Source organism: Haliotis rubra, unplaced genomic scaffold (genome assembly GCF_003918875.1).
Source record: "Haliotis rubra isolate DU_JTF1 unplaced genomic scaffold, ASM391887v1 Scf508, whole genome shotgun sequence".
Taxonomy (NCBI): domain Eukaryota; kingdom Metazoa; phylum Mollusca; class Gastropoda; order Lepetellida; family Haliotidae; genus Haliotis; species Haliotis rubra.
Genome location: NW_025767200.1, coordinates 664,898 through 691,957, shown reverse-complemented (window position 1 = coordinate 691,957; position 27,060 = coordinate 664,898). Strand labels below are relative to the sequence as shown.

General features: G+C 39.2%; 1 long non-coding RNA gene across 1 annotated transcript; it reads right to left on the bottom strand.

Annotated features, from left to right (window-relative positions):
• Positions 1-3,438: 3,438 nt before the first annotated feature.
• Positions 3,439-24,092, bottom strand: LOC124292118. The gene is made up of 3 exons (XR_006902362.1): positions 24,080-24,092; positions 21,510-21,512; positions 3,439-3,530 (listed from the first exon to the last, which is right to left on the bottom strand). It is a non-coding gene; the product is annotated as an uncharacterized LOC124292118 (long non-coding RNA).
• Positions 24,093-27,060: the final 2,968 nt, after the last annotated feature.

Here is a 27,060-nt window from a genome sequence, read left to right as displayed (position 1 = left end):
GTTAGGTTCAGCAATGCTCAGCAATTCATGCATGTCGTATGAGGCGACTGACAGGGTCGGGCTGTCAGGCTCGCTGACTGGGTTGACGCATGTCATCGTATCCTATTTGCATTGACCGATGCTCATGATGTAGATCACTGGATTGTCTGGTCCAGACTCGATTTTTTACATACCACCGCTAAATAGCTGGGATATTGCTGACTGCGGTGTTAAACGACTAAACAACAAACAACCAGAATGATGTTCAACATCAAGATTTGAGATAGTTTTAGCAGTCTTCACACAAGTTGAGCCATTGGTGATACTGTATATATCAACACTCAGTAGACAATCCAGGACATTGCCGACATGGATTAAAACAGTTTGTGAGTTATCAATGCCAGAAGCGCTGACATGGCTTAAAACCTGGCAGCAGAGTTTGTGAAATGCAAGCAACAACCTTTCATGTAGAGAGGTCCAAAAACAAAGAACATAGTGCTGCAACTTCCTGCTTGTTATTCCGTTCTTCTGGAAGAATATCGAATCTGAAATTGGTATTGATTTGGTTCGGAAAACAGGAACCATCTCAATAAAATATGTTTTTGGAGAGCGCCAGTTAAACCACAATGAACATGGTCTAACATTAATGAGGTTGCTTCAAATCCTTCTCGTTTGGCAGGGTATCGGTATCAATATAGGCTGCTTATGTGATGTTTCGGGACGATAACTGGTGTTACTGTTTTTATGCTCATGTATTAACGATGTTGCTGCCGATATATTGTCCTTTCAGATGGCATATTTTTTTTCTGTGTGAACAATGGTTATTGGTCTGTCGGTTTATATGTATTTTGCATTGACCATTAAAACATGGTTAGCAATGTTATTCCCAGAGTCTATAATTGCATTTGTATGGCGTATGTCATCGGTGAAGTTAAGCAGCGTCGAGCTCGGAGAGTCCTTGGATGGGTGACCGTGTTTGGCAGCTTGACTCCTGAGAGTTTCTAGGACTTGAGTCCTGCCCCACAACGCAGCACATGTGACACATGTGGTCTCACCTTAGGCAAGTGAGTTTGTTCAAAATTGTCTCTGTTCACCCAGCAGGAAAATGGGTACCCGGTGGAAAAAGGTCATATGACTATAACCTTCTAGCGCCTAACAGGCAGCTTGGGTTATCCGGGTTAATAATGTGCTGTGCCTTGATTGTTAGCGCTATGAGCATACCTAGTGTGGAGTTTGGCGCTATATAAAATGGACACATTATTATTATTATTATTATTATCGTGTGATACAACATACCAGGTCTATAAGTGTTGGGTTAGTTGGTTGCATTCAATGAGGGCTCTCCATCATAAAACATTGATGCATTTATTTTCATTATTATCTATTATTCATTATTAACCGTCGTTGCACGTGTGTGATTTTTGTCAATGTCATTTCTCGGTAGATAAATCGCATTTCATTTTCTTCATCCATCAGAGGGGCGGTGGGGTAGCCTAGTGGTTAAAGCGTTGGCTCGTCACGCCGAAGACCCGGGTTCGAATCCCCCCATGGGTACAATGTGTGAAGCCCATTTCTGATGTCCCCCGCCTTGATGTTGCTGGAATATTGCTAAAAGCGGCGTAAAACCAAACTCAGTCAGTCAGTCAGTCAGTCATCCATCAGAGGCGATTTTGACGTTGGGGCTAAGTCATGGTGCAGTAAACTCTGGTTATAACGCTTACACGCTTACAACAAACCGACGGATACAACCATTGTTTGTCGCAACGACTGCGTCCTCCTTCATATTTTAGTCGAATAGCGTACAACTACTGTTATAACGAACTTGAATTGCTGGAAATATCATGTACTATTTATTTGTAATGCTTATGATATACTTAGAACGAAATATATAACAAAGTTCACTAAAGAACCACTTACTCATTACTCTGTCGTAAATCTTTTTGAAAAAGAAAAAATGATGCTGTCATATACAATGTTAGCCTTTACTTATACCATGTACAGAAATTGATAAACTCCAGGACATAGAGCTGCAAAGTTGTATTGCGCACCCACTAAACACAATGTCAGTCTGATTGTATTATGGGCGAGGGCCTCTTTACTGAATAAATACTGTCTGTCTGTCTGAATAAGCGGCCTCTCCTTGGGTTCGTTATAACAGTAGTTTATTGTATAACATGAAGAAAATATTAATATCGAAGTCGGTTTAAGTGGGTATACGAGGTGGAGCTGTGATATGTGTCGCGGGTTCAGGTCTTGAGATGTCCCAAGGACAATAATTGATGAGACGGGGAACGTCGCTTACGATATGCACCAGTCTATTGCCCCTGAAATACGAACATTACAACATGAGAAATATGTTGTGTGCGTCCGACATGGTCGGATGGTGACATGAAAGTCGTATGTATCTTATATGAATACATCGGCAATAAACAATACAATTATAGATATAAGATTGGTATATAATAGTTATGCTATAATTGTATAATTGATATAATATATATGACGTCACGCATAAGCGTTTCGTCCGGGATATTTTGCAATTGATGTGACGTCACGCATTAGCGATCAGTCAAAATTATATACAACTAATGATTTAGTATACTGTAGATATAAAATCATAATCATTGATCATTCACACACTGTCTTACATGCAATGCTAATGCTTTAAGTTAGTAAGTGATGCACGCGAGAGAAAGTTTACATTACGCGGTCGCGATTAATTACTAACTTAAGATATATGTTATTACTATTTTGATGACAATAATATATATACTAGCAATGATATAGATGTAGAAAGAATATATGTAGAGAGGGTGCTTACCTGTGAAATACAAACATTACAGCATGAGAAATATGTTGTGTGCGTCCGACATGGTCGGATGGTGACATGAAAGTGTCACACGTCACAGGCATGAAACGCACGAGATTTGGCGGGTTAGCCGAATACGGGTGGCACGTACAACTCTCTACATATAGCCAGTGGAGACGCAGCCCTCTGGTGAAATAAAAGGGAAATAGAAGGCTGTCGGCGACATATAGAATATCATTGAGCTCGCACTATGATTCCTGCGTTTTACCAGCAAATTCTATAACGATAAAATAATAATAAACCAGATTTTTAACCCAATTTCATCTACACTTGCTATCGAGTAGTCTTCTTTCATTCGTCCACAAAGGTGGAGTACAGACCGTACAGACAGTGCACAGTTGATATTAGACGCATCTTATCTCACATATGTAGGACTCGGATCCATGGCAGGCCTCAAATCCGTGGCGGATTACCAAATCCATGGCAGATCTTCAAATCCATGGCTAGTTGCCGTACACACCCTAATAATCTGAGGCGGATTTCCTACACATCGTCATTAGAACATTTCACCTCGGTAGAATAGGGGTTTATGGCACTTCATTTATGTGATTCTAACTTACTGATACCCTGGGTTTGAGACTCTCTGAAGCTCTGTTAGCACTAAGATCGTCTGTCGATATTGCTAATGTTTTTACGACTATCATAGAACTAAGAGAGCTTCGAAAATTTAGGCCATGCTAATCTTGCAAATCTTTACACTTCCCCATTTCGGATTCAGCGTTTTCAGTTTTGTAATTGCAAGTATTTTTTCCGTGTCGTTCCAAAATGTTTCTGCATTGGGATCTTTTGATACGGGTCTCATCTTCTTTGTAGGTGACTCCACAATTACAAAACCATCATTTTCTATGTTTTCCATTTTCTTAGCTTTGAAGATTTTCCTGAGATTACTATCGCCACGAACGGCTAGTGTCGAATAACGTCGGGGACGGTTAGCGATTATGACGTCATCGAGTAATGACGTCATTACGCGAGACGTCATGTAACAATCGAACAATCAGACCTGCCACGGATTAGGAAACCCGACATAGATTAGAGAGACCCGCCTTAGATCTGAGTCCTACACATATTTGAAACATGTGTTGATAACAGGCGTCTGATCATTGATCATGTGAGCTGGGTTTAAGGCCGCTTGGAACAGTGTTGTAGTTATATCACTGCTTACCAGCTTCATGTATACCAGTCCAGACTGATGCAGGTCTAAGATTTGATCCATTTGGTCAAATCTCGAGTGAGGGCATGCTGAAACACCAACAGCACAAGTGACTCCAGTGGGATTAGAACCAACGATCATAGGTATAAATGTAGTTGTTTGAGTGGCATTCTAGAAATTGGTGGTATAGAGATTACAAGACTTTATGGATGACCACTTCCTCCGTCAACAGGTCGCTGAAATTGTCCAGAAGTCAAAGCCACAGCAACCAAACATCACCAAAGGGGTGAAACAAGCCATCGCCGACCTGCGCAGAGACAAAACCATCACCATCCTCCCTGCTGACAAGGGCAAGGCACGGTGGTGCTCAACACCCCTGACTTCGACACCATGGTCAGCAAAATCCTTGACGACACCAACACCTACCGAAAAATCAACAAAGACCCAACAGTGAAGCTGCAGAGACAACACAAGGCCCACCTGAAAGGCCATTCTTAAAATAAAGAACTTGATCATCCATAAAGTCTTGTCATCTCGGTATAAATGTAGTTCCATACGTTGCCATTAGAGATTGCCATTAGGTCTGGTGGACCTTATTCTCGCGTACTATGCTGTTCCTCAAGGTGTCTTTGGGATCACTGTTTAGAGTGTCAGATCGATCTCCCGAAGTAATATGTTGCTCTTCAAGGTGTCTTGAGATTCAGATCTGCTCTTGTAATATGATGTACTGCAAGTTCAGCTGATTGCAAGCCTCTGTGTCAGATCCCACACACTCCCACCCCTAGTCCCCATCTCTGCAATATCGTGTCCCCTACATCTTCATCCCTATTCTCACCCTCTGATCTCACCAGATCCCATCCCCACAATCCGTCCCTATAACATTTTGCTCCTTTTGACTGTTTCCATGTTCCAGCCTGCCTGTCATATTCCTGTAATGCTGATCTCCAGTCTGTCATCTTGCCTGGGGGGAAGAAAATCCTCCCGTTTTTTAAAATGTATTTTCACCGCTGTTAAAAACCACCGTTTATTGATTTGAGTGACGGATGAAGGGTCCACTTAATCTGGAGTATTTCACATTAATTCATGACCTGTGAGGAATCTCTTGTAACTCAAGTCTCCTCCTGAATGGATTCTTAGACTGGTTAAGATCACCCTGACACTCATTGAACTCGATCTAGTTTGCACGACACGCGCCACCTGGCGACAGGCTTCGGCCCATCTTCACAACCTCTAGCTATCCTTCTTTGAATTGAAAGAAACAATATTGGAAAAACATTTCCCCAAATTCATCATCACTCTGACAATATCAGCTGACTGAGATATCTTATGAATGAAGGAAAGGACCCAACTGCGGGACAGTTTGTTGCTTTCATGCACTTGATATTTAGAGTTGTTTAGTTAATCAGTGAATGTGTGGTGTCGCCTGAAACAAATTGTCGCTGATGTTCTGATTACAGAACCCAGATGTTTGCTCGTCACACAGGAACCCCAAGTTCCATAAACCACACAGGTAAAATCACTCGTGACGAAACTCATTAATGGTGTCACCTGTCTTCCATTGAAGCCATTGAAATCCTGGAGACGAACCCTAACCACGTCTTTAGGTTTTAGAGAATATAGATATTTCAAGATTGCAGACCACAGCATCATGTCCAGACAAGTGCCGAGTTTGAGGTCGCGTTATCACCTTCACAAACGTCAGATCGGGCTGACACCATGAACGAAACTAGGTTATGGTGTCTGTGTAATCACATTGAACTCCCCATGGCCTCGCTAAAACATGGCGTCCACAGCGTCAGTATCAGTTCATCAGTCTAATCAATAAACAGCCGAGGCTGACCGCTCCCATAATTCTATTAGGCTGTTGGTGAGGATGTTTTCGTAACAATGTCGTGATAAGGGTGGGGAGCGTCCTGGAGACATCAGTGACGTCAGCGTCAGTTGTCATTGTAGGAGAACCAGATGGGACGTAGTACACGTCAACCAGCAACAGCTTCAAGCTCAGAGTCCCGCTGACAGCTGCCAATTACGTTTGTCGTGTGGTTTGATCAACAGCTGTCAAATAATGTGATGATTCCATCAGTGTGGTGCCGCCAGAGACAAATAAATACGGAAACAGACGCTTCTAGTTTTAATCGGCTCAAACTTCCTTCATGGCAGTGGAACTTTACAATGTCACTTCGTCATGTGTATTTGAATAGGCTGGAATGTTGAGGAGTGAGGTCTTATTCAACCTAAATAATCAAAATTTAATGTTTTTGCATGTAAGAAAGAAAGCGTCCTCTGTATAAATTAAAACCATTGAGTTAAACTCAAATAGACAGCATGTTTGTGCATGGAAAAGGAGCAGTTGTTGGCATTAAGCGTATTTGCAGCTTGTTTCCTCATGCCTTGACATAGACGTGAACCTCCGAAGCTCTTGCAAAAGCTGAATTGGATTCGTTAAAGCCTATTCATGGCTTGAGGTAATGTTGAACTTAACTATTATATTGAGTTAAAATTCTTTCAAATGTGTATTAAAATCAACGAAATTGCATAATATAATGATGTGCAAATATATATTCTGGAGCCCCTTATTTACCTGTCTGAAATTGGATGTCGATGCTGCAACGTGTTAAATATACAATTTGCGGTCGTAGCTGATTCGTAGGTAGTTCTTACTTGCTTCGTACCTGCTTCGGCGTGTATTTGTCGGATTCCTGACAGATTCGTGTAGCCGATTCGTGGTCAAGCCACGAACTGACGAATACACGAATGAGTTAAGAATGCCTACGAATTGGTTACGATTTGGTTACGATGCTTCAGAATGCACTACGAATTTGTTACGAATTAACTACGATTATGTTTAATCGGGAGTTCGTGACCAAAATTTTGAACAGTTCAAAACTTTTGCCACGAATTCCCGATTACTCAAGAACTGCAAGAACGGACTATGACTATATTACGAATTAGTTAAGAACTCCACTAGCTGATTACGATTCAACTACGAATACTCAAATTTGTTAATTCGTGGCAATTCGTGGGATTCGTGGTCTGTGTGGAATAGGGGCATTAAGGAAGTCAGTCAAGACCTGAAGTTTCTTCCACATCATCCGACGGCGGCAGAACAAGTCTGTAGTCTGGGCAGGATCGTGAGCGGCCATACTGAGTATCAGCCTCGGTTAATGAGATTACTCCTAAAACTTGTCAGGTTGAAAATATAGTCATGAAAACAAGGAATTTAGGGATAGAAATTCTGCAAGTTGGATCTTCCCAGGTCTGAGATGTAGCACAGTTGAATACACGTGTTACTTCTCCATTCTACTAAAATAACATAGAACGCGAACTCATTGGTGACTGGGGCGGCCTGGGGTTATCCTAATAATTCGACTGTGAAGTAAATCGAATTTATGGAATAATTCATAATAGCCTTCATGCAAAATTTGCTTCAATATACACATACCAGTATACATAGGGTCACTGAGTTTAGTTCGTTGTAACCGTTGTTCATTATACGCATATACCTCAAAGCCGTAGGTATGAAAGTGCGACAAAAAGGATATGTTGACGATAGAGTGAGAGAGTGAGTTATTACTTAACGTCACATCGGCAATATTGCAGCCATATCGTGACGAGAACATAAATATTTGATTTTGAAGTGGAATATATGTATATTATAAAAACCTGTCGACGAAGGACTGGTAAACAACTAGAATATCACAATTAGAATTAAAACTAGCGTGGAAAGTTTAAAACTAATAGCACTATTGGGACAATACAATATAAAAACAGGCTATAGATCGCCAACAACATGTTGACGATAGAACTAATCTGGAAAACTTTAGTTCCAGTGATTTCAGAGAAACGTGTTCACTATATGGTTTGGATTTTCAGTGGAGACTTAAACATAAGGAAGTTTCAAGCAATGGTTATTTTGGAAATCTTCGTTAAAAGAAAAATATATATTTGTTGCAATATTGTAATTAACCACCCCCGGAGGTTCCATTCTGATGACGCCAAACAGATAACATCATGTGGATACTTGGCAGATGGTGTAGACAAGTCCTGTCGATCCAGCAACTTAAACGATTTAGGGATCAGCTTTCGGTCTGGACAAAGATGTAGAACATTGCTTTAGGGAACTAGAACGTGGAACTCATGACCATGTGTCACCATTTACACACATTTGACACAATCCGTGATTTGAATAAGGTATTTAGAAACAGGAGGATGCAGTCAAGATTTGTGAGTGATGATTTGCATATCGAAGCTACACAGGTAGCAGCCGTAGCCGTGTACAACTTCACGAACACGTGAATACGTGAATACTTATGGTGATCCGATTAATTGAAATAATCGAAAATTGGTCACAGTGACTAAACGACCAAGCAATCGATCATGTTTTCTCATAATCGAACACAGACAATTCAGGAACACTTGATTTCATCAACAATATATTTCACAAGGTTGGTTTTGTCTGTTACATTTCATAAGCACTACAGACGTTCCAAGTCATGATTGAATTTATCTTAAAGACACCAAGAGATTTATGTTCCTAACATACTAGTCATTTTTTAAAGATGTGAAATTTTGCAAAAAAAACCCCAAAATAACTATATGGTTTTTCCTTATTTTTAGTGCATTAACAAATTTCAGAAATGACGCTAACCAATTATTTTCGATGGTTGATCGGTGGTAATGAACCAATCATCAATTATGAGATTTTAACCAATGCCCAAGACTAGTGAATACAAGCAAAGGGTTAACAGCAAGGCGAATATGATACTCAGCACAGCCCACGGCTGAGTGATGCAGAGCCACAACGTGGACATAAAATGGATGCTTCTCCCTCGGTAATACGGTCTGATGTACGCCTCTTTGTAGAGAGTCATACCCTCGGGTGACTCCAAAGAGGGTTCGGGTGACACTGCTACAAAGAGGCGTACATCAGCCTGCCGGCTCGGGTGACACTGCTACAAAGAGGCGTACATCAGCCTGCCGGCTCGGGTGACACTGCTACAAAGAGGCGTACATCAGCCTGCCGGCTCGGGTGACACTGCTACAAAGAGGCGTACATCAGCCTGCCGGCTCGGGTGACACTGCTACAAAGAGGCGTACATCAGCCCGCCGGCTCGGAATTGACAGCTCGGGTGACACCTGCTACATAGAGGCGTACATCAGCCTGCCGGCTCTGGGTGACACTGCTGACACTGCACAGAGCGTACATCAGCGCCGGCTCGGGTGACACTGCTACAAAGAGGCGTACATCAGCGCTCGGGTGACACTGCTACAAAGAGGCGTACATCAGCCTGCCGGCTCGGGTGACACTGCTACAAAGAGGCGTACATCAGCCTGCCGGCTCGGGTGACACTGCTACAAAGAGGCGTACATCAGACCGTATTACACGAGGTTGAACTTTACAACGTATTTATCTTACCGCCATGTTAAATGTACAAAATATCTTTTTAATTTTTTTAAGACCCATAAGCTCTCTACCGACTATAGGACATGTGAACAAAATGGCGTCTGCCTCTCGACTGGATTTTTAATATCAGTAAAACATATACAGACAAGCTTAAAACTGCTATAAAAATGATTCATCATGTTTAAGCTGAGTGTGCAAACGATGCAATGTATAAAATAGTTTAAATAAAGCAGTGAACGTCTGTAAAATAAACGTGTACATGGTGCACTGCATGCGTCATATTATGACGTCATACGATTGTTAGCGATACAGCTTCTCGGCGGAGAGTTTGGCGGTTACCTTGGCAGCGGTTAATATATTTTCAAGTTGTCACCCGCCTGGGAGGGGTGACACGGAAACTTGTTAAAGCGTCATTAACCAATGATATTAAAGTATATTCCATGAAGGTAAAAACCGTTGTGTCGAACTTTTATGTGTCGAATGTACAGTTGCTAGAAATGATAACTTGGTCCCTGCGTATTCCTGTGTCGAACCGCGGTCTAAAGGAAGTATTTATGTTGGTCCTTTCAACGTCGACACAAAGGTGTTTGACGAAATTGTTGCCAGGAAGCTACTTTCCATCCTTCGTTTTTGATGGGGAACTGATATACAACTGTGTTGCTACCTTACACCATTAGCAGTGAGTGGGTGAGTGCGTGCGTGTGTGAGCGCGTGCGTAGTTTTACGCCGCTTTTATCAATATTCCAGCAATATCATGGTGGGGGACACCAGAAATGGGCTTCCCACATTGTACCCATGTGGGGAATGGAAACCGAGTGAACGATTTAACCACTAGGCTACCCCGTCTCTTAGATTCGAATTCCATGCTTACACTGATTATGATCCCTGTTTGCACAATACAGATTCACCAAAATTTAAACAAGCTCTGAGGCATGCACTCACTCAATGTTCTTTTTACCCTCCGCATGTCAGAGGTATGAAAACAAATTCACCAAAGGAAATAACATTTTCAGAAATCTGTACTTCGAGATATTGATGGTTCATCCAAAGAAATCTGTACATCGAGATATTGATGGTTCATCCAAAGAAATCTGTATATTGAGATATTGATGGTTCATCCACAGAAATCTGTACATTGAGATATTGATGGTTCATCCACAGAAATCTGTACATTGAGATATTGATGGTTCATCCACAATCGCAGTCTAAGTGCAAAACAGATGTTTTCTTATAAGAACAAACGACAATCTGCTGTCAAACGGCGAATGGCTTAGGTAACACAAACCTAAAACGTTCCACAAAAAGCCATCATGGCACTGAAGAGGTTTCCGTATAATGGTATTCATTGAGACCTATTGCTGAGAAATGTCTAGATGTCAGGGACATTTTGTAAATGAATGCAGTGAAGGAACTTAAGTGTTTGCTTTTCTGATCCATCTGTTTCTTCAAACTGGCGGATACCTATGAAGATCCGGGTTAGAGTTAATCTTCAGTAACCCATTCTTGTCGTAAGAGGCGACTAACGGGATCGGGTGGTCAGGCTCGCTGACTTGGTTGCCACATGTCATCGTATCCCAATTGTGTAGATAGATGCTCATGCTGTTGATGACTGGATTGTCTTGTCCAGACTCCATTTTTTACAGACCGCCGCCATATAGCTGGAATATTGGACTGAACAATTATGTTTGGGTTGTATTTGCGAGTGTGATGCACGCCGGTTAAATTCTAATTAGATCTTTGACGCTCTTGACCACACAAAGGATTACGTATTGTTACTGATAGAATTACCGTGAGCTTAAATGTCGCTATGCCCCATCATCCAACACAGTTCTGGCAATAGATCAAAGGGAAAATCCTTGTACTTGACGTATGAACTTTCTCAATCACAAATGTGTCCCAGTTTAGCAGCATAGTAGTTGTGTTTTCATTATAACAAGGTTTTGTTTTATAATTGATCTCGGACAAAAACATCCCATCGTCTCAGACCAAGCACGTCTTACAGTACAACTTGGCCAGTTGCTGCTGATCTAGTGAACATCTAATATCCATCATAATCCACTTTTACTGTCGAGTATTGGAAGAGGCAAGCCCAATGTGACGCAGTGTGTATACGTGCATACCAAATACATGAAACCCTTTGTCTTTTTTACTTTTTATTCAGAAAAGCTTAATGTTGTAGAATCCATAGTTCAGAAGACATGGCTACTCATGAATATAGGAAAGGCTCTGTCACTGCTCCAAAGTGAAGAGAGCGCTAATCTTACACGCAAAGTTTATTCCTGACAACCAACTCATTAAGAATCACCAAATTTGCTGCCTTGGACGTTTTTACAGATGTACATGCAGACCTTTTCATCACTGGAATATATATCAATATTTCAAAAAAAATTGCTATATAGGAAGAGAAATGGTATAACCCTAATTCTGGTAGCAAAGCATTGTTAATTCTGTCAGAAAATTTTCATTAGACAAAACCCATTTACTGCTTTGTCTCATTGAAACATTTGCATTTGTCCACTTTCTTAAAGCCATATTGTACTCACCAAAGAAGCAGTCTTTCTTAATACATGACATAGAATGTATGTAATTAGGATACAAGTACAACATGCAGGTATAACTAGAATTATACTTTGGAGATCTAACCAAAGGTAAAAAGCGTGTGTTTAGTATTGGCGCATATATTTATTTATTTATTTATTTATTTATTTATTTATTTATTTATTTATTTATTTATTTATTTATTTATTTATTTATTTATTTATTTATTTATTTATTTAATTTATTTTATTTATTTATTTATTTATTTCAGGTGGATTCATCTTTTTTTACTTTTGGGCTCTCATCATTTAATTTGAACAGTTTCTTGATGTTGAAGCAGACTTAAAGTAAAACAATGAAACCGTTTCCATACCTTGAAGGAATGAACGCCTCTGGGATCTCTCCACAAAGTTAATCTTCGTAACTTTGCCACATGTCGTAATAGTTATAGTTTATCAAAGGCTTACGTAGTGCTAGGAACGTTTTGTGGATCAGGACCCTGATCTACAATATTCAACATTTGGACATACATTAGTGTTGGGAATTGGTTAAAATCTCATCATTGATGATTGGTTCATTACCACCGAAAATAATTGGTTCGTCATTTATGAAATTTGTTAATTAAAAATAAGGGAAAAACATGTAAAGGATGACTAGTATGTTAGCAACATAAATTTCTTGGTGTCTTTAAGATAAATTCAAATGACTTGGAACGTTTGTAGTGCTTATGAAATGTAACAGTTTGTGAAAAATATTGTTGATGAAAACAAGGTTCCTGAATTTTTTGTGTTCGATTATGAGAACACATGATCGATTGTTTGGTCGTTTAGTTCTGCGACCAATCTTCGATTATTTCAATTAATCGGATCACCACTAGTATACGATTTATTTGATAATGATGGTAAACGTTTACATTTGACGTCACTTTGGACAACTCTCACACATTAATGTGACTGTACAACACAGTGCAATGCCTACTGTTCTCAAGGCGTTTAATATATGGTCTGGTACCAGATATACCGTACCTTGGCGCGAGGCACCTACTTACAATTTTCCATGGTGAAGGACATGACAAATAGCTGCTAAAGAGACAACATAATATGACGAAGGTTTATCTGGGATTTTAATGTTTTTTCTTTGACCCCTCTCGGACAATTGTGTCGGATCCGAGTCTGTAATGATTGTTCAGTCGATGGTAATTCTACCCTACACGAAACTTAATCCTTAGCATCAACTGACAAGAGCAGACAAATGTCGGTTTAAGATTTAATTAGAAATAAACCAGCGTTCCTCACACTTGCAAATCCAGCTTAAACATAATTGTGTGCGGGGAACACAGCCCAGGCAATCTTATCTCGCAAACGCTGACTACACATCTGGTCGCTGTCTTCGATTTCTGGACAACGTGGCCGTTAATCGGAGGAACCATTTGAATCAGCATTGCAAACACTTCCTACACTGCTTTCATTAACACACATTTACAGATTCCAGGAGGATTCCAAGCATTGTGTTTGAATGAATAATACATTTGACCTTGAGCGACGTCTTTAATGTAATATTGACGTTGAATGACAAATACCCAAGCTATGATGTTCCGGCTAACACGATTGTCGTGAGCATTCCTGGAAACTGAAAGATCACCAATTCAGTGCTACCCTTCAGTGTTAGTTAGTTTGGTTGGTTCATTTTCACTGCTCGGCCGCTTGAAGTGGCCATACAACATGAGTAATTAATTGTTTTTTACGCCGCGGTATTTTCCCAATTTCAAATGAAGATAACTTCTTTTTTTATAATTTTTTATTCATTCAAAATCAGTAGATACAAATATACAAAGTACATGATGCAACAACACTTGTACACCGTAAAACAGTAATTCATATGGGTTGGCATTACACATGTTGGAATCTTCATTAAGCTGGGAATGTGTGCAGTAGAGATGACCATTTTCTGTCAAATTGTAATATGTTTTGATTCTTACTGGCAATAAACTTTTCTGTCTTGAAAATATCACTCAATATTTTTACAAATGTATCCAGTGATAACTTATTTTTTCTAATACTTGATATATGAATATATTTTTTACTGGCAAGAAGTATGTGATTCATAAGGTCGTTATTATTTCCCCAATTAAGACTGTATATTTTGTCAGGGTAAAATTTTCTGATGATTTATCTTCAATATATTCTTTCAGTTTCAACTAGAACGTGAAGATAACTTAATATGGGCTGAAAGCAAAGCTTCAGATGTGAGCGAATCCACGAGAATTTGTATTGCAAGGATCAACTAAGGAGTATGCGGGAGTCGATACTCCAATCAGAGGACTATGATATACTTTAGCGATGCGATTGTTCGACGTGTATTGGTGTTACTCGGTCAATGTTACCTTGTAACCGGTCCCATCAGTGAAGACAGAAGTGGACGCTTTAAACAAATAGAGTGAGTGAGTGAGTTTAGTTTTACGACGCTTTTAACAATATTCCAGCAATATCACGGCGGGGGACACCAGAAATGGACTTAACACATTGTGCCCATGTGGGGAATCGAACCCGGGTTTTCGACGTGACGAGCGAACGCCTTAACCACTAGACTACCCCACCGTCCCTTTAAACAAATAGATCTTTTACCGACAGGTAGTCTTGTAGTGTGACCAAATCGGTTCTCACAAATTGGGCGAAATATTTGACATGAAGTTTGAATTTGAATAAGTAAATGCAAGAATGCATTGGCAAGCCTTAAATAATACATGGAGCCTGTAACAAGGAATTTATTCAACTGGACTCAGATAATCCATTCACTCAGCTGTAACAAATGGTCAAAAAGGAATCTATCTGGCAAGCCTTCAAAAACACAATAATGTATATCGAGCCTACAGAGATAAAGATATATTTGTAGATTATGCCTACAGAATAAAAGAACGAAAAATAAATAGTAACCGTCCACTTAATCTACTGTTAAAACAACATCCACCCTTTTGTACATCAATTTGATACTTTCTATCACTTACCCACTTAATGTACTCTAAGAACACCATAACTGCTTATCAATTACCTTTAATCTCAGAATCCCGTGATTATTGTATATACATGCTTAATTTTAGTGTACGCTCTTTTTTTACCCAGCATGGTATGGGCTGTATTGTAATGTAAATGTATTTTTACCTTGTTCAACTGTTGATCTTATGTTAGAAATGTACTCTGCAAAGCTTGTTGAATCGTGGTCTGAAGATGTATCCAATACCGCGGATAAATTATAAACTTTTAAAACTGGTTATTTTACTGAAACATATGTTGATATTCTTATGCCAAGATGTTATAGAAGTTCTTTTGCCAAATTTAGATGTTGGGTTGCTCCAATTAGACTTGAAACGGTGCGTTATGAAAAATTGCCTGTGGAAGAACGCACCTGTCCGTTGTGCAATGATAATTGTATTGAAGATGAAGTGCATGTTTTACTGAAGTGCTCGATGTACGATGACCTGCGATCGGAATTGTTTACCAATATTTGTACTATCTATGGTGAATTTTTTAATTTTACCGAAGAACAGAAATTTTGTTTTTTAATGTCAAATTATGAAGTTGTTAGTAGCGTTGCCAAAACCTTATTCCTTATTCTATCTAGAAGGCGATGGTTGCTGTATAGCAGTTAAATTGTGTATAGACATATATTTTTTAATTTTCTTTTTTAGCGCAAACGTTTTTCTATGACTTTTAGTAGATTGTATATATTTTAGATTTAGTCTCTCATAATTCCATAAGGAATGGTGCATGTGCTTTTACTGGTCATTTGTTATTCTGTCTATTTTTTTATATGACGTACATGCAGTGAGATGGTAATAAATTATCTGTCTGTCTGTCTGCTTAAATTCACTCTGGATTCATGTACTTTACTAGTATACTAGTATATATATAACTATATATCTATATATATATCTTACAGGGAATGTGTGAAACCAGTGATTTCACGTAATCCCTGAAAGAGTAAGTGATTTCATGAAATCCCTGTGACTCCCAAGGATTTCATGTATTCCCTAAAATTTCCAGGGATTTCATGAAATTACTGAAATATTAGCTCAGGGATTACATGAAAACCCTGTAAGCCCTTATTGAAATAGAGAACACCTAATTTATAATGCGAGTACAGAGTATATCCTGATAAAATTCATTTGTTGGGACAATATACAGAGTATAGTATAAAAAATATTAAAAATGCAATAATAAGGGTACAAGTTACATTAAGAACATATATACTAATTTGCAGTACGCTTTCTAAGAATATTAAGGCTGGTTTTGACAGATATAAACGATACACCTGGACAAGCTAGAAGAAAACTAACTTTTTCAACATACCCAGATTTTTAAAAAAACTTCTAAAAGACTTGTACATTTAGATAAAAGTTACAATCGCTCATCAGCATACAGAGGACAATGCAATAAAACATGACACTCATCTTCAATAAAATCTTTACAGTTTCGATTCTAAGCGGCGCTACGGCACATGTAAACAAATCTAGTGCTTTTCTCATAGAGCGAGACATTACAATTAACATAAAAATCACTGCAAAAATCCAACTTTAAAGTACAGTTGGTTGGTTGGTTTTATAGTTTTAGGGCGACGTGGGCCAATAAGAGGCCTATTTGCGCCCAACACATTGACTTGATTTAATAAACAATCATATGTAATTTCATCGCCAAAAGGAATCGTTTAGGTAAGATAAAAGAAACGACAACACTATTAATTTGGATAGATGTATACATATATGGAATAACCTCTGCTTCGTGTTACGGATTAAAAACCGTAAGTAATCACTTCCATTTCTAAAACATGAAATACTCATTCAATAAAAAAGCAGTAGGTTCAGATGACAGAGTGTTAAAATGATTTAAAACCACAGAACTAAATCTGTCTAAGCCATTCGAGAGCCTGTCTAGATTACATCATATTTTCCAGATGACGAGACAAAATCTAAAACTGCCCGTTGCACAGACCCATGCATGATATTGGGGCCCAAAACTGTTTCTAAGGAGAATACATCATCAACCTCAAGTACAGCACTTCTGAGATTTTGTCTTATGTTGTTATGCCCAGGGCATGTAATTAGATAATGTTCGATGTTTTCAGGCGTCTCCAAATTGCAATGGCCACATTTAGAAGAGACCGTCTTATCTATAATACTCCTGTAGGCATTTAGCCCACAGTGTCCAAGTCTTAGACGTGAAAGAATAACCTCATCACGCCTTTTACGACGACGAATTTTATGACCAGATTTTAGTGATGGTCTAAGTTTGTACATATGTCGGCCGGTAGTACCTGTATCCCACAACTGTTGCCAACTCCTTGTAACAGATTTCGATAAAACATTTTCATAATCTTTAGGGATTGGTTGAAATTTAAATAAATCAACTTCAGGAAACTGTAACCCAGATTTGGCCAAATTATCTGCAATCTCATTCCCATGTAATCCAACATGTGCTGGGACCCACACAATGTCGCATGCAATATACTTCATGTTTAACGATGTATCTAACTTTAATATCTCATGCACAATGTCATCTCTAGATCCATTTGCACCAGCTTCTATAGCTTTGATTGCTGCCATAGAATCTGTAAAGATAATTGCTTCATGGTCATGTTCATCTACCCATCTCAATGCTTGCGAAATGGACAAAAGTTCAGCTGCAAAAACAGAAAGATAATCAGGGAATCTGAACACCTTAGCGATCGATAAATTGGGTATCCAAAAAGCCCCAGCAGTACGATTATTGGATGGTTCTTCCGATTCATCAGTGTATATATTTGTGAAATTAGAATAATTTTCAGACAGAAAGTCTTGAGTTATCACTTTTATTATGTTTTGGTCCATTCTCTTATTCACGATTAAATTGAGTTCCGAATTCAATCCAGGCTTCAGCAGAACCCACGGAGGTTTGACAGGCGGAGCAGAAGGATCAACTGGGTTACAGTTGTAGATACCATGTTGATCAGCTAATCTCTGAATATTCAAGCCAAAGGGTAATTTGCCATGAGTCCAGTCACACATGACATATTCCACACAGTCATTAACAATCTCAGTGACTGCGTGGTGTTTGTTCTTGGTTTTCATTTTCAAGAAATATTTCAAAGATACCTGTTGTCTTCGAAGGTGAAGGGGCATTTCTGAACACTCAACTTGAAGAGCTGAGGTTGGAATAGTACAATATGCACCAGTGCATATTCTCAAAGCTTTAGACTGAATTCTATCAAGCTTATTAAGATGACATTTAGCCGCCGACATATACACCTGACAACCATAGTCAAGTCTGGACAAGATAAGGGCCTTGTACAGCAATAACATAGTTGACTTATCAGCGCCCCACTTTGTTTTTGAAATACACTTTAATAGATTGATGATCTTGTTACATGTGTTATACAAATGTGTGATGTGATGAGACCATGTTAATCTTTGATCAAAATACACACCAAGAAATTTTAACACTGACACCATTTCCAGTTTATGATGTCCAAGAGATAAACTGATATCATGAGGGATCTTACGTCTTGTGATCATCATTGCCACTGATTTTGATTTTGAAATCTTAAACCCCATTTTGAACACCATGTACTGATTCTTTACTTAAGCAGTTTTGTATAGATTCTATGACAAACTGAAAATTACCAAAGCGTCTCCAAAACGATCCGTCATCAGCAAACTGTGCTGCATTTATGTTTAGAGGCAGGTCCTCGAAAATGTCATTGATCATAATATTAAATAAAACTGGACTTATTACACTTCCTTGTGGGTACCATTTTCAGTCATATGCACGCCTGACAGTTCTTGACATATGCGAACTTGAATGGTTCTTTCGGACAAAAATGACCATATCCACTTGAACATGTTGCCTCTAATTCCAAGTTTACACAATTTAAAAAGCAAACCATTTCTCCAAATCATGTCATAAGCCTTTTCGATATCAAGGAATACACACAACATGTATTCCTGGTTGCATAAAGCTTTCTGTGCTTCAGTTTCCAGACGAACATGCTGATCTATACATGAACGCCCCTTTCTGAATCCTGACTGAATGTGAGTAAGAAGCTCATTTCGTTCAAGATAATAGTTCAGGCGGGTAGTAACTATTTCTCCATGATTTTACATAAATTAGAAGTGAGAGCAATCGGTCTATATGATGCAGGAAGCGATGGATCTTTTCCTGGTTTGGGCACTGGAACTATTATTGCATGTCTCCATGTCGTAGGCAAGGATCCAGAACACCAACTTAAGTTCAATAGTTCCCGAATAACAGCTAGAGAAGAATCTGGCATATGCTTAAACATTTCATAACACAACTCATCCGCGCCTGGTGCCGAATTATGTGTTCTTGATATGGCTGCCTTTAAGTTCATCATGAGTGATATCTGTATTGATTTCAAGCTACTTTCCAACATGGCAGAAGGCATTTCAGGAATAAAATTTGTTTCAAAACTTGTTTATATTCTCTGAATTCATGACAATAATTTTCAGAACTGCTAACAGATTTAAATTGCTTAACAAGAGCATTTACTTTCTGACTTTTGATACGAGTTCTCCAGCTTCTCCCATTACCGGTATAGGTGAACGAATATTATTTCCACCGATCGTTTTCACCTTGGACCAGATACTAGTTAATGATGTAAATCTATTAATATTAGAAATATATTCCTCCAGCTCAACCGTTTTGTACTCCGTACAATACGTTGAACGTAGCTCGTTTCTTACGAAAATCAGCCAAATCACATGGCAATGACGAGTGGCGAACCTTATTATATGCTTTTTCCTTGCGATATTGGCTTTTTTCACAGCTGTCATTCCACCAGGACTTTGGCGGGAATGCCGCTTTCTTAACAGACGATTTTCCAATGGACTCTTCTGCAATTTTATTAATTGTGTTGTGATATTTTCATTAGACATATTAACATCACCATTTATAAGATCGGGTGTGATATGTTCAGTACACAGACTAGAAAAAGTGCCGAATTAGCCTTCTTGAATTTCCACCGAGGGACTTTATCACAAGAATCACGATATGGTCGAACCTGAATTTCAGTAAAAACAGGAAAGTGGTCACTACCTAATGCATCTTCCTGAAATACATCCCAGTTACACTTACTGGCTATGTGTGATGATATCATTGATAGATCTAAAGGAGAAAAAGTCCATTTGCCAAGATCCATGCGGGTCATTTTACCATCGTTTAAAAGGACAAGATCTGCTTCATCTAAAAATTGTTCAACAATCCGACCATTATAATCCGTCTTGTTGCTTCCCCAAAACATATTATGGTTGTTGAAGTCCCCACATATAAAATATGGGCCTCCATTGGGATCAATTAATTTCAGATATTCATCTACGTTTGGCTTACCTGTATTATAAATATTAACAATAGTAATGACTTTATCTTCCTCATAATGAAGTTTTACTGCGTTAGCCTCATACACTGTATTTGGTAATTTTGAACCTGATACGACAAATCAGTCTTAATAAATATAGCGCAACCACCTCCGAGGATTTTAGTATTCGGATTACTGGTTAGTCTGTCCTGACGTAGACCAAAATAGCCATTAATTCTAAAATGACTCTCTGGCCAAAGAAAAGTTTCCTGTACACAAATAACATCTGGCAGTGGTGACCTATTTGATAGAAAATGCTTTTAAATTATCCCCATGTGCAACGAGACTTTGTGCATTCCATTGCATTATGGTCAAGAATACTAATGCTTTATCCATCATTCATCTCCACATGTACCTCAGTCAACAGATCACTAGGAACATCGATGTGAAGATGTATTTTTGCCGCCGACACAAGACGATTAATCTGTTCCTCTTTGGTTGTTGCATTAAAGCATCCTGAAATCACCCTCAAACAAGAACGTTAAAAAGGTTTGAGGAGAAGTACTAAGAAATGGATTGGCTACCTGTGGAGAGCTGACTTGAGCTGTAACAGATGGATTTGATACACTCTGGCTTAAATTTGACTCTCGTGACTGACATTTACAAATACAGGTAGGGTTAGACCCAGATGTAGCTGCAAGAGGAACAGGACGGGTTCCAACTGTTGTTTGTGAGGCTTGTACCGACACAGATCGTGATTTCTGAGCGGCGGTTACAGTAGCTGCATAAGATGGAGCTGGAGTGGACTTGACTATACGAGTTGCTTCAGCATAAGACAGTTTACTCTCTACTCGTAGCCTTTGCACAGATACTGCCTCCTTGTATTTCTCACATCCCTTGTAGGCAGCACTGTGGCTACCACCACAATTGCAACACTTCGATACTGTTTCCGAACAATTTTCTACTTTGTGCTCACCACTGCACCTGGGACATACAGGCTTTTTACTTTTACATCGTGTTGAAACATGGCCATATTTCTGGCAATTGTAGCATCTAATAGCTGGTGGGATATACAGACGCACTCGAAAGGACTGATAATACATCCTAACACGTTCAGGCAAATGTGGGGTTGAGAAAGTAAGAAGAATGGAAGTAGTAAGTTCCTTTTCTTTTCCACGCAAAAGTCTTTGGGCACTTTTAACCTTTTGACTTCTCAATTGCTCAACTATCTCATCCTCATTTACATCTGTGTCAACATTGTAAATAACTCCCCTTGGATTCACTAAGACTCTTAGGGACAGAACTCTTGACACGAACGTCACAGACACACGCTACATTCAGTGCAAGGTTAAGTTGCTCAGCAGACCTGCAGTGTATCACTAAATCTCCCTTTTCCAGTTTTTCATATACTCCACATCGCCAATGTTTTATGGATATCCTGAGCCAAAGCAATTGACTCACGTTTGTCAAACGTAATCTTGGGTCAACAGAAGTAAGAATGACAACAAATTTGATAGGTAATGACGATGTCGTATCACTTACAACTCGGTCATCCTCATGTTTTCGTTTCAAACGTTTGGAAATCATTGACACGTATTTCTCTGCAAATTCAGCATCTGTCGAGGTTTCCTCAAATGAGGTAGCGTGAATATTATCATCCCCATCCCCATCAGTGTCGCTCTCCATACCCAAATAGTCCTAAGACCAAGTCGAAATGAAAAATTTCACGCAGACACAATGCGCGAAAACCGAGGCCACGTGGTGCGGTAAGTCACCGCGAGCCAACAAAACACACAAATATGGCAAAATAAGCCAATATTTGACCCTCGATAGCCTACAATCACTTACCTTAATGATAATACACAAATATATATGCCAAACGTAGAACTGAATATGAAATTCTAGACCCAACACAGGCCCTTACAGCGGAGCGGCTGACAAGCACGTCCGACCCTGTCAACAGCCTAAGGCGGTCCTTAAAGTACAGTACGTGTGTAACTTATTACCTCCCCTGCCAGTTTAACTACCAACTTGTAAAAGGTGCTGTTTCCATTTATAAACGAAATCGCTGACAACAACCTCTGTAACTTTTGAAACTACAAAAGGAATATTGATACACAACGTTGGTATCGTTATATCAACACCCAACGACAAATTATCAATCATAACAATTAGATGCACTAGCGTAATGCCGCAATAAAACATTGGGTCTCTCGGGTTGTCAGGTCCAGACTTAGGTGTAGGGGTAATGATCCCCTGGGCCCAGTTGGAGGGTACATGACCAATCTCATAACATTTAGAAAACAGTTTATGAAGATAATCTATACAGATGTCATTTGTTAAAACATCAACTGGAATATTATCGGTGATTTCCCTCTCTTAGCTTGACTTAGTGTCATCAGTAAATAGTCAAAGTTTTTAACTCCTAAGACCTAAGGGATGAAATGAGACTCAACAGTAAAGTTTTAAGCTACAAACATTAACTTCATACATTCACTGATATCCTAACAGGGAATTTGTGTAATGGAACACTATGAAAATCAGTAACTTCATGAAATCCCTTGACATTTTAGGGAATACATGAAATCCCTGGGGTCACAGTGATTTCACGAAATCACTGAATCTTTCAGGGATTACGTGAAATCCCTGGTTTCACACATTCTCTGTAACATATATATGTTAGTCGACATTAACTCTGACGTTGACATCCGTAATATTTTGTCTTAAACTAAACAGGGTACACACATACTAACTGAGCCGAAACCCTCCTACAGCATCCTGCTATTCTGGTGTAGCTAAGCAGATATTCAGCTGTTTATCCCCGTAAGCTTGGCAGATGGTACAGACAAATCCTATCGATTCATCTCTGTATCCTATTTAGTGATCAGATGACAGTCTGGACAGAGAACATTGCTTAAGGGAAATAGAACAGTTGGGGAAAACGTGTACTGCATAGTGTTGGGAACTGGTTGAAATCTCACAATTGATGATTGCTTCATTACCAGCGAACAATCATCGAAAAAAATTGGTAAGCGTCATTTTTCAGATTTTCCTATCCAAGTTGTAATTACAGATGTGTACAACATGATGCAACTTGCTACTTTAAAGTGATGACTGATATACATGTATCATGAACATAAACTTCCTGGAGTCTTAGAGAAATATTCAGTCGTGACATTTTAGATAGTGAAGTGAAATAATCACGTTTTCAGGCCCTGACAACTTCTAAGATACGTTCCATTGTCAAGTATTTCAAAGACTAAAACAGTAGTTCCAAAATCGTTTATGTTCGATAATGAGAAAATGTGATCGATTGCTTGGTCGTTTGGTCACTGCGACCGATCTTCGATTATTTCAATTAATCCGAACACCACTAGTAATGCACACTGTTTACACACTGTCAACAAATTACTCCAATAGCGTAATTATACACTTTTCAAAATGGCAATTATTAACAAAGAGATGTCATAGAGTAATTAGGAGGAAAACATACTGTGTTGGAAAATCAGAGGTATATAACGAAATTATAATAACTCTAAATTTAAATTTTAAATAGAAAATTTAGAGCTATGATAATTTGGTTATATACCTCTGATTTTACGACACAGTATGTTTATCTCCATTCTACCATAACCGCATTATTAAGATAAAAATTAAATACATACTGTGTTGGAAAATCAGAAGTATATAATTTGATTATATACATCTGAATGACTTTGATTAACCAATCACAATCCAGTATTTACTGAAGTCATGGTAGAATTGGGATGGATCATTTTCACGTGTCTATACACACAAAATACATTTGAACCGTCAACCGTTTGTGAGATTAGGGACACATAGCGACTTGGGACGAAGCCGTTTACTGGTGAAATATAAGAAAACGTGGGTCTTACCCAAGCTAAGTATTCTTATTCATTTTTTATTTTCTTTTATTATGCTAACAGTTGTAAAGCGCCAATATCCAGTTCAGCTGCTCAAAGGCGCTTTGATTTTTTCACATGATCATTGGATGTCAAACTCAAACGGCACATCGTATTATCAATTTCAACTCGCTGGTGAGTATACAACTCTTGCAGCCACTTGGCGCACCGGCTTTCCCATCCTATCGAGGTACCCATTCACAGCTGGGTGACTGGGACACATGGTCACAGTACTTTGTCCAAGTTTACTGCACGTTGCTGTACCCGCAACTAGGTGTTTGCACGTATTCATGTGGTCACCATCTGCTCATATACCAACGGATCCGTGGGTTCTTTTAAGTGCACAGGGTTGTGTACTGTACACTTGGGGTTGTGACAACACTGAAAGAGTCTGCACACCAAGCTGACTCCAAGGTTTTAACACCCGGTCACATGTGGGCTCGATCCCGGTAGCTCAAGTTCGCTGAATCACTAGCCTGGCGCCTTAGACAGATCGCCCACCACACCCCAAAGCTTGCCCACCACGCCCCAAGGGCGAATATGTTCCACAAAAGGCATCCGCAGTGCCGGACCAGTCGGGAATAACATGGAAACAGACACACCAAACGAGACGAAGCTACTTTCCACCCGTAATGTATCCTTTAGGACATATTATTTATTGGTATTTCTTGCTCATGGTTCAGTACGTGTACGCGTCTATTCTGACGAATTATTACACAAGCATCGGACGTAATATGAAGCTTTCATTTGCGACAAAAAATCGGTGATCTATTTAATCTAAAATATATGATTGCAACTATGACAATATCATTCTTGTTAATAAAGTCCCAAAATTTACATGTTTGTGTTCGACTCCAAACCTTTAACAAAACCATGATGTAATATGGTAGAACAACTTTTTTCCTTTCATTTACTGTCTTTCATTGGCAGGTACTAATTATATTTTAGTTGGCCTTTATTGATAGATATCAAGATAATGTAGTCAAGATATGGTTGTGTGAAGTCTGGTGTCCCCCACAGTGATATTGCCGGAATACTTTAAGCAGCGTAAAAACGTACTCACTCACTCTTGCCTGGATGTAACTTACTTTAGGCATTTCATTAGGTGAAAAGAGATCCTGCGTTAGTAGATCAACAATGTTCTATTTGATACTTGCAACCTGACTGAAACACTAACAAAACAGGCAAAATCGTTTACAGGTATATTTTCTGACATGGCGCTCTGAAGTCCTTCCCGTGAGCGGGAGCAGCTAACGCGTGATCTTTCATTTCACTGTATTATAAACACAACATTGTAATTCAAAGAACATTAAAGGAGCGTCACGACAAATATATGTCAGTTCAGAGACAGGGTTCTTCCTATGTTATACATAGAAGAAACAAAACCCTTTCCATATACATACAAAGGTTCCTCAGCATGGTTCATTATATATATCTTATTTGATAAGATATTTTCTTTCACCTATATAGGCCGCATTACTATCAGACGGCTGCAAAAAGTTAGATGATTTTTAATTTCAAATTCTTTTTGAAATATTGATCTTTCAATAAGGACCTGTTCAGGGCCGATCTTGCCAAGTCAAGTCTGGTGTGTGAACCCCCAGACGACATTCAGGCTCTGGCAGATCTCTATCAGGATACGCTCTCTGCAATCCTAGACAAGCATGCTCCTGCTGTTAGCAAGACTGTTGTTGTGCGGTCAAATTCTCCCTGGTATGATGATGAAGTCCATTGGGCGAAAATTCAGAAACGTAAATCTGAAAGACTTTGGCGTAAGACACGACTAGAAGTTCATCGTCAGATGTATTGTCAAGCGAGGAATAGCATGATTAAACACATAGCCCATGCTAAGAAGAACTATTGTCTGTCCACTATCGAGGAGATTAAAAATAATCCTAGGAAAATGCATAAATTTATAAATAGCCTTCTTGGGAAAAAGCATGATCCAATCCTACCCTCAACTCCACCTTTTGATGAACTTCCTGACTCCTTTAATGACTTTTTTCGAGCCAAGATTGACAAAATTCATTCAACACTGAAAGGTACTAGGCTCCAGTTTGATACTCCTACTGATACACAGTTTTCTGGTATACCACTATTGGAGTTTCATCCATTTTCTGAAAACGACATCAAGAAGATCATTTCTGGATCCAAGCCGACCACTTGTCAATTGGACCCGATTCCCACATCTCTGGTAAAAGAATTCCTGGATTTGCTGCTCCCAGTTATCACAAAGATGGTGAACAGTAGTTTGATAAGTGGTGTTTTCCCAGATTCTTTCAAACATGCCACTGTTATCCCCCTGTTAAAGAAGGATAACCTAGATCCAAACTTGCTTAAAAACTTTCGACCAGTCTCTAATCTGAAGTTTATATCAAAGATACTTGAGAGAGCAGTCAATATTCGACTCAGGGATCATTTCTCTGCCTTTTCACTTTTGGATAAATTCCAGTCCGCTTACAGATCAAATCATAGCACCGAGTCAGCTCTCCTCAGAGTCTCCAACGACTTACTTACAGCTGTTGATGAAGGCAAACTAGCTACTCTTATCTTGCTTGACCTCTCTGCTGCCTTCGATACAATCGACCACCAACTCCTTCTGGAAAGACTCAAGGGCCAATTTGGAATCCATGGGGTACCCCTCATCTGGTTACAATCTTATCTCGAAAGCAGAAGTCAGACTGTCCAGTTAGATAACATCAAATCACAAACCTCCTTGGTCCACTGTGGTGTACCCCAGGGATCGGTACTCGGTCCGCTTCTTTTCATAGCATACACGACCGATGTTGCAGACGTAATTGACAAACATGGCATTTGCCATCATTCGTTTGCAGATGACACCCAACTTCAGAAA